Source organism: Diaphorina citri, unplaced genomic scaffold, assembly GCF_000475195.1.
Source record: "Diaphorina citri unplaced genomic scaffold, Diaci psyllid genome assembly version 1.1 scaffold4069, whole genome shotgun sequence".
NCBI classification, from domain to species: domain Eukaryota; kingdom Metazoa; phylum Arthropoda; class Insecta; order Hemiptera; family Psyllidae; genus Diaphorina; species Diaphorina citri.
This window is the reverse complement of record NW_007381468.1, coordinates 4,164-13,133: the sequence shown is the minus strand read 5'-3', so window position 1 is coordinate 13,133 and position 8,970 is coordinate 4,164. Positions and strand designations below refer to the sequence as shown.

Sequence of the window (8,970 nt, the reverse complement as noted above, 5' to 3'; positions counted from 1 at the left end):
AGCTCAGTTCCGTCTTGAAACACATGAAATGACAAATCAGCACTAGGCATCAGATTGAAATTTACATCATAGCTGAACAACTGTCACCTAATGAGGGAAGTTTGTAAAATAATAATAATAATATTAAACAGGGGGTATTTACAATAGTAAATATAAAAGGCATTTATTTGCTAAAAATTTCCTTCTATACCCACTACCCAGTATTTGAATCAGTTTTGATTTTAGCTCAGTTCCGTCTTGAAACAATAGATAGGCAATCAGCACAATAGATCAGCCAAAGGTTAACATCATAGCTAAAGAAATGGGGTACCTAGGGTAAACTTTCAATATGATTGAAACAACAAACACTGACACCAGCATCAATTTTTTTCAGAAGCCATGACAATGAAAATTAAAGTTTTTTTTTGTGTTCAACCTACCCCTATAACACAGGTCTTTGCTCAAATTGTGAAAGCTCCTTTTTGCGTTTAACCTAACCCTATAGTAGCAGGTCACTGCTCAATTGTGACAGCTAAAAAGGTAGCAAGTTTCCATTGACATTACTTCTGACCAAGTACTGCATTTTCTTAAGATTTCAAGAGTAAATTTGACCAGTGAGAAAGATAATTATTATCCCTGAAAATTAAGTTATAAGATTTCTTTCAATGAACTCTTCTTATGGGCAAGTACATAATAGTCTTTGCCAAGAGACTGACTGACCAGTGAGAAAGATAATTATTATCCCTGAAAATTAAGTTATAAGATTTCTTTCAATGAACTCTTCTTATGGGCAAGTACATAATACTCATAATAGTCTTTGCCAAGAGACTGACGTAGGTAGTTTGCAAATTTCACATAGGTACTTGAGTACTTAGCCCATACCTTCGTCAAAGCGAATTTTGGAGTCCAAATAAGTGGTAAGGAAGCAGTACCTCTATATTGAAGGATTAATGAGATAAACTAGGATAAAAAATTACAACCATTAATGTCGTTACAAGAGCTTGCAATATGGTGAATATGGCCGATGGGGAAGAAAAGAAAACTAAGGACTCAAACAAGGGGACAAGGAAAAATTTAAAATATTCACTAAAAGTAACATCAATGAAGGTAACCGATTAACATATTAAAAGAAAACTCATAAAAAATTACAACCATTAATGTCGTTACAAGAGCTTGCAATATGGTGAATATGGCCGATGGGGAAGAAAAGAAAACTATGGACTCAAACAAGGGGACAAGGAAAAGTATTCACTAAAAGTAACATCAATGAAGGTAACCGATTAACATATTAAAAGAAAACTTACCCATTATGTTGATCAATCAGTACATAAAATATGTTAAAATGGCTCATAATAAATGGAAAATATTCAATTTTTTAATAATTTAAAAGATAAAAAACGCTTCAAACTCAAATGTACTCCAGAGAAATCGAAATCAAAATGGACGACAGTGAGAAATGGTTGGCGTTTGGCTAGGCCGTTTTGTTTTTTAATAATTTAAAAGATAAAAAACGCTTTAAACTCAAATGAACTCCAGAGAAATCGAAATCAAAATGGACGACAGTGAGAAATGTTTGGCGTTTGGCTAGGCCGTTTTGTTCAAGAACAAGAGGAGAAGGAGGGAGAGAGAAAGTAGGGGTGGTATAAGGTTTCTAGAATCTGGAATTTGAATGTAGGTATACTCACGATGCTATTGGCAACAGTGTATTAACACATTGGAGTCCGGGTTCGGTTTCAAGTGTTCAAAGTTCTTTCGCCATTACAGCTTTGTGCTTAAAAATTGCAGTTAAGTGTGCCAGTCTGCCTTGTAAGCGCTAGGCTGAGGGGGTTCGATTCCCGCCCGGGGCGGACTTTGTCCTAAACAGATAAGATTTGTTCTAGGACCAGCTAGCTTTCTCCCATCCTGTAGGTACCTGTTCTCTTGACTTCGGAATGGTAAGATCTCCGTTGTTACAATTTCGAACTCTATGAAACCCCTAACCTAATCAATTGCAAAATCTTAAACGCCAAGTTGTAAAGTTGCTTGCTAGTAGCTGTGGGATCGGCCTGTGTGATACTGGAAACAGTCAGTCTTCAATTAACTACCATACTGGTAAGTCACAATTCGACAGTAGCTACCTGTTGCACAAACAACATGGAGTACCTGCCAGAGTGATAAGCCAGGAAAAGTAAGTGAAGGTAACAAGAGTAAATTGAAACATTTTAACCTTTTCCACGCCAAAGCATTTCTACCATGCCAACTTCAAAACCCCAGATCAGGTCCAACAATAAAAATCAAAACTCCTAGATACGGTCCATGGAATGTTGACCATGCCATCTTGAAAAACCCAGTTGTGGTCAGTGGCATGGTAGGCATGCCAATGAAGTTTCCTTCCAATTTTTTTCTATTTCTATCTGTTTTAAAGTCAATGAATCAAAGAAGTACTTATACCATTGGATTCGGCGCAGTATTTTCTATCAAATAACACCAAATTCACTCTTGTAAGAGATAGACACATGAAAAGTGTGAATTTCAATTAATTTTATCTTTTTATTGAAAATCTATAAAAAGAAAAAGGCTGCTAACAGCTGAAAGTTGTGAAGATTTGATACAAATACTTGATTTTAAGTTCCCATTTTTGTTTTCATGCAGTATTGAACACTATCTACTCCACAAGACCAAGTGGACATGTTTATGTTAATCTTGACATGTCTACTCACACCTTCAGGTTGTGGTTATGTACCGGGTTGAGATGAGATGGGACGAGTTGAGACAGGACATTATTTCTACAGTTTTGCATAACTTAAGTAAGGTTAACATGGGAGTGTTAGGTATTTTTTTCTAACCCTCTGTCCCGGCGGCCTTATTTAAAATTTATTTTTGTTTGCTTTGTAATTTGCTTGTTTATAATATCTAATATAAATGAAAAGTATAATATAAACGTGCGAACTCGAGATAAAAAGTAAAAAAAGAATCCAAATTGTACAAGAAACGAGGGGGGGGGAAATCAAAATTTCGAATTTCCCACCAACTTTACACAATCATGAAGGCTGTGTTAAGTTACCACATCATTTTCCACATGCCAAGAAAGGACGGGAATGGCCTATCTCAACCTGGTACATAACCACACCCTCATCCTGTTTGGATAATATATTTAAAGTTACAAGCACCAATAACTTACATTTTGACGCCTAGCTGTTCATGAACGCCATCCTTGAATGAATGCAATAAATATTACAAGTTAAAACTATTTACATTACAACATGTAATTTAGAGTATTTAACCTATTACCTACCCTATTTAATAAAATATGAAAAATGGTAAAGGTGGGCAATTTGAGTAGCGAAAGTAGTAGCTGTTCTTTTCCTTGAATGAATGCAATAAATATTACAAGTTAAAACTATTTACATTACAACATGTAATTTAGAGTAATTAACCTATTACCTACCCTAATATAATATGAAAAATAGTAAAGGTGGGCAATTTGAGTAGCGAAAGTAGTAGCTGTTCTTAATCTGTATAATACGTACGAAACGACCCACAAAAACATTCCAAAATACATGAAAAGCTAACCAGAACATTCCAATTTAAAAGAGCTTGGACTTTTTTTTCTTGGTTGTTTTACCTTTGGTATATTATAGTGAGTGTAAGAAGTTAGCAGTCTTCATAAAGTAATCTCATCGTAAAAAAAGACGCAAATGTATGCATCCACTTTCATCATTCTAGTAATTTTAAGAAATGAAAATAAGGGTGATCTTCATCACTACGGAGAGAGAAAAATGCTGGTTTGAACTGTAAAACTACAAGTAGGTAATTCTAAAGGCAGTCAAAAGATTTTTATAGGCAATAAAGAGGTCTCTATCAATAGTAGAGAAAGTACTGTTATTGTATCTAGCCTTAAAGAAAAACCGAAGTACACTAGGAATTAGTGAATGACCACCTTGACGAAAAAGTAAATAAATAAGTAGGTATTAAGTAAAACGAATGCCTTTATCAAGAATGAAACTTAAAATAAAATATTTGGCAGTTCTAGTATTACTATGTCAACATCGTTTAAGGATTTTAATGTCACAGTCTAAGTGAAAGAGATGTGGGTATTAATATTATAAAAAAAATAAGACCGTCTCCAAATTGTACACAATGGCACAGGAAGGTAGTGTTCATAATACTGTCCTCTGAGGAGCCCTGTGAAATATAGGTATGTATGTACAAGAAAACCTTATAACAAGCCTACTTACACATTACACAAGTCTGGTATATTGAGAGTCATATTCATATTTTATTGACCAATAAGAGCATTCTCTGCAGGAGGAAAACGTACTTTTCTCTGACTGATTAATAAAATATTGCAAAGTAGGCTGGTGTAATTACCACCTAGTGTAATTAGGCCTTATAGGTATTTACTTGCATTCCCTCCTTCTGGATTTTGAAGATATTTTTCAAAAGATATAAAATTTCAGTGCCTCATCTTTTGCCCTTTTGATAACTTTTTTCCAGTCTCCTGGAAAAAAGATCCAAATGAAGTTATACCTTTAAAAAAATAACCACTCGTTTAGAAATGGTCTCTTTACATGACAGTTTACCCACCAGAGTCTTACTATCTTTCTTCCGCGGTTTTTGTTTCAAGGTGCAGCAGGATGAGTTATTTATTAATGAAAAATCAAACTAAATGGTAAACTTAATAATTGGATACATAATACAGAGGAAATTACTTTACAACACAAAAATGTACACAGTAAAATAATAATAAAACAACAGATTGGAGATCCGTAGTGTTTTCGTGTAGGTGCTCATTCAGCTATATTTGGGGGGTTTTAAGATCACTACAATAGACCATAAACATATGATAAATCTTGATTTTATAATATAAGATAAGATATTAAAATAGTGTCAGAAGAAAATTGTTTGTTACTTTAATAGAGAAATGTCAAGTTAAATTCACACTGATGTTGGATAAATCTTTATAGCTGTTGGCTAGTCCTTACTAATATTGATGTGGGTATGGTAAGTGAAACTTTAAAATTCAACAAGGCACCTACAGAACACTTTTCCGAAACCAATAAGAATGCACCTAACAAAATAAAACCATCTCTACACCCAAAAGACCCCATCCCTAGTTCAGTCAATGACAAGATAAGAGTAACAAGTACTGAAGAATGTAGTGTGAGGTAGGTACATCTGTTGTGAACATGAGGAGGTGGTGGTGTCTACTTGCTGTAAGCAATGGCATCGGGTACCCCATTTACAGTCTTGGATTTAAGAACGTCATCTTCATAGATCATCACAGTTTCATTGCCATTCTCTTTCACTCTGAAAAAGAAAAGAAAGAGAAATTTGTAAGCACCAATACATAGATTCGTCTGTACTAAAATAATATTCTAATATCCTTCTTCATCACCTTTTTCCACTCAAGTGGGGTCGGCAATTCTAACCCAATGATGAATAAAAGCATTCTCCAGAAAGATAATTATTATCCCTGAAAATTAAGTTATAAGATTTCTTTCAATGAACTCTTCTTATGGGCAAGTACATAATACTCATAATAGTCTTTGCCAAGAGACTGACGTAGGTAGTTTGCAAATTTCACATAGGTACTTGAGTACTTAGCCCATACCTTCGTCAAAGCGAATTTTGGAGTCCAAATAAGTGGTAAGGAAGCAGTACCTCTATATTGAAGGATTAATGAGATAAACTAGGATAAAAAATTACAACCATTAATGTCGTTACAAGAGCTTGCAATATGGTGAATATGGCCGATGGGGAAGAAAAGAAAACTATGGACTCAAACAAGGGGACAAGGAAAAGTATTCACTAAAAGTAACATCAATGAAGGTAACCGATTAACATATTAAAAGAAAACTTACCCATTATGTTGATCAATCAGTACATAAAATATGTTAAAATGGCTCATAATAAATGGAAAATATTCAATTTTTTAATAATTTAAAAGATAAAAAACGCTTCAAACTCTAATGTACTCCAGAGAAATCGAAATCAAAATGGACGACAGTGAGAAATGTTTGGCGTTTGGCTAGGCCGTTTTGTTCAAGAACAAGAGGAGAAGGAGGGAGAGAGAAAGTAGGGGTGGTATAAGGTTTCTAGAATCTGGAATTTGAATGTAGGTATACTCACGATGCTATTGGCAACAGTGTATTAACACATTGGAGTCCGGGTTCGGTTTCAAGTGTTCAAAGTTCTTTCGCTATTACAGCTTTGTGCTTAAAAATTGCAGTTAATTGTGCCAGTCTGCCTTGTAAGCGCTAGGCTGAGGGGGTTCGATTCCCGCCCGGGGCGGACTTTGTCCTAAACAGATAAGATTTGTTCTAGGACCAGCTAGCTTTCTCCCATCCTGTACCTGTTCTCTTGACTTCGGAATGGTAAGACCTCCGTTGTTACAATTTCGAACTCTATGAAACCCCTAATTAAGAAAACTGTTAGAAAAGAAAGCTCATTTATACGAGAGGTTTTTAGTAGAAAATAAAACTGAAGAGTAAAGTGGCAGAAAGCTTCTGCACCAAACTGAGTACTCACTAAGAAGAGACGATATATGAAAGGAACAAAACACTGGCCAGGCCACAGAAAATCAGCTATAAATTGCAACATCATAAGAAAACTGTTAGAAAAGAAAGCTCATTTATACGAGAGGTTTTTAGTAGAAAATAAAACTGAAGAGTAAAGTGGCAGAAAGCTTCTTCACCAAACTGAGTACTCACTAAGAAGAGACGATATATGATAGAGAGAAGAGATGATTTTATTGTGTAGGGATTAGAGATTATAAAAATAGTGGTCGGTATACCTACGAAAAGAACCAAAAGAGAAAATGTTTGTACAGAGTAAGTAAGATAATAACGTTGGGAACTCAAAGAGTGATGGGCAAACACACCTGTCACACCTTAGGGACATTTTAGTGAGGTTTAGGGCGGGGGAGAAAGAATTTCAACCAGAAAACTAACTACTGTGAAAATCCAATTCCAGTACCTATTGTTTCTCGTAAATTTCTACTACAACACTACAACGTCTGATATTGTGCCGTGTAAGTAATTGTAATATTGTAAACGATTTTTGAATGCTGTCACTTCGATTCAAAACGTAAAGCCTGGCCAGTGTTTTGTTCCTTTTCGTATCTACCTATATGTTCAGTATTTTGTACTTGTATTTTCGCATTTTTTGCTTATTGTTCAATTAATTTGTCGAAAATTTGATTTCGATATCTAAATAACATTTGATGTGAATTGTCGCTGTCTAACTTACTGTTAGTTGAATAGGTAAACTTTCTGAATTTCTTGACAAATTCCCTATATATTTTCATTTCCTGAGATCTCGATTCACGCTGCGTAGCATATTTGTTTTGAACTTTTGAACGATAGGTAGTGACAGGATGCTTATGACCAAGGCTTTAATATTCCTTACCTTGATCTTTTCACTTTCTCAAGTTTGGTAAATTTATCCTTGATATTATTTTCTACGTGTTTCAAGTTTTCTAACAAATCATCAATGAAAATGCTCGAACCATCGGCAAGTTATTAACTTTGTTACCAAAAAAGCTTTTTCGTGTACAAAATCTTCCAAAAGATTATGTTATTTCTAAGCAGAAGTTTGTTTCAAAAGGTAGCATGTATTGTACATTAATGTGTATAAAGTATGGCTTCGATCACCGAGGCTAAAACACAAACTGTTTTTGCTGTCTACTTTAGCTTTTTTCAGTTCCTTACTGAAAGCTTTTTTCAACTACTTGCATGTATGTTACAAGAGCTCTTTGTATTTCCTAATACCTATTGAACATGTATGAAATTATGAACCATAAAGACATAACTATGAATTAATAATTAAAGTAGGTACTAAGATGAACTAGCTCTGCCAAGTAGATTGGCTGAATAAACTTTTTGGCCGGTAGGGAACATGATACGGTCACTTTAACCCCGGTTAATAACCTCAGTATGAGATGGTGTTCCCCTGGTACTTTAGGTAGAATGTACATCAAATACAACATACTTACTATGTGGGGGGAGGGAGAATGCTTTTATTCATCATTGGGTTAGAATTGCCGACCCCACTCTTATGTGGGGGGGAGGGAGAATGCTTTTATTCATCATTGGGTTAGAATTGCCGACCCCACTTGAGTGGAAAAAGGTGATGAAGAAGGATATTAGAATATTATTTTAGTACAGACGAATCTATGTATTGGTGCTTATACCTTTAAAAAAAATAACCACTCGTTTAGAAAGGGTCTCTTTACATGACAGTTTACCCACCAGAGTCTTACTATCTTTCTTCCGCGTTTTTTGTTTCAAGGTGCAGCAGGATGAGTTATTTATTAATGAAAAATCAAACTAAATGGTAAACTTAATAATTGGATACATAATACAGAGGAAATTACTTTACAACACAAAAATGTACACAGTAAAATAATAATAAAACAACAGATTGGAGATCCGTAGTGTTTTCGTGTAGGTGCTCATTCAGCTATATTTGGGGGTTTTTAAGATCACTACAATAGACCATAAACATATGATAAATCTTGATTTTATAATATAAGATATGGTGCTCATTCAGCTATATTTGGGGGGTTTTAAGATCACTACAATAGACCATAAACATATGATAAATCTTGATTTTATAATATAAGATATTAAAATAGTGTCAGAAGAAAATTGTGTTACTTTAATAGAGAAATGTCAAGTTAAATTCACACTGATGTTGGATAAATCTTTATAGCTGTTGTCAAATATAAATGAAAAGATCTAGTCCTTACTAATATTGATGTGGGCGTGCTCATTCAGCTATATTTGGGGGTTTTTAAGATCACTACAATAGACCATAAACATATGATAAATCTTGATTTTATAATATAAGATAAGATATTAAAATAGTGTCAGAAGAAAATTGTTTGTTACTTTAATAGAGAAATGTCAAGTTAAATTCACACTGATGTTGGATAAATCTTTATAGCTGTTGGCTAGTCCTTACTAATATTGATGTGGGTGACAAATTAATTGAACAATAAGCAAAAAA

At 34.3% G+C, this 8,970-nt stretch overlaps 2 long non-coding RNA genes across 2 annotated transcripts; one reads left to right on the top strand and one right to left on the bottom strand.

Moving 5' to 3' along the window:
* The first annotated feature begins 3,154 nt into the window (after positions 1-3,154).
* On the top strand, positions 3,155-4,046 carry LOC113472148. The gene is made up of 2 exons (XR_003394585.1): positions 3,155-3,284; positions 3,434-4,046. It is a non-coding gene; the product is annotated as an uncharacterized LOC113472148 (long non-coding RNA).
* A 906-nt stretch (positions 4,047-4,952) lies between these two features.
* On the bottom strand, positions 4,953-7,026 carry LOC103520793. Its single transcript, XR_541956.2, has 2 exons — positions 6,672-7,026; positions 4,953-5,268 (listed from the first exon to the last, which is right to left on the bottom strand). It is a non-coding gene; the product is annotated as an uncharacterized LOC103520793 (long non-coding RNA).
* Between the last annotated feature and the right edge of the window lie 1,944 nt (positions 7,027-8,970).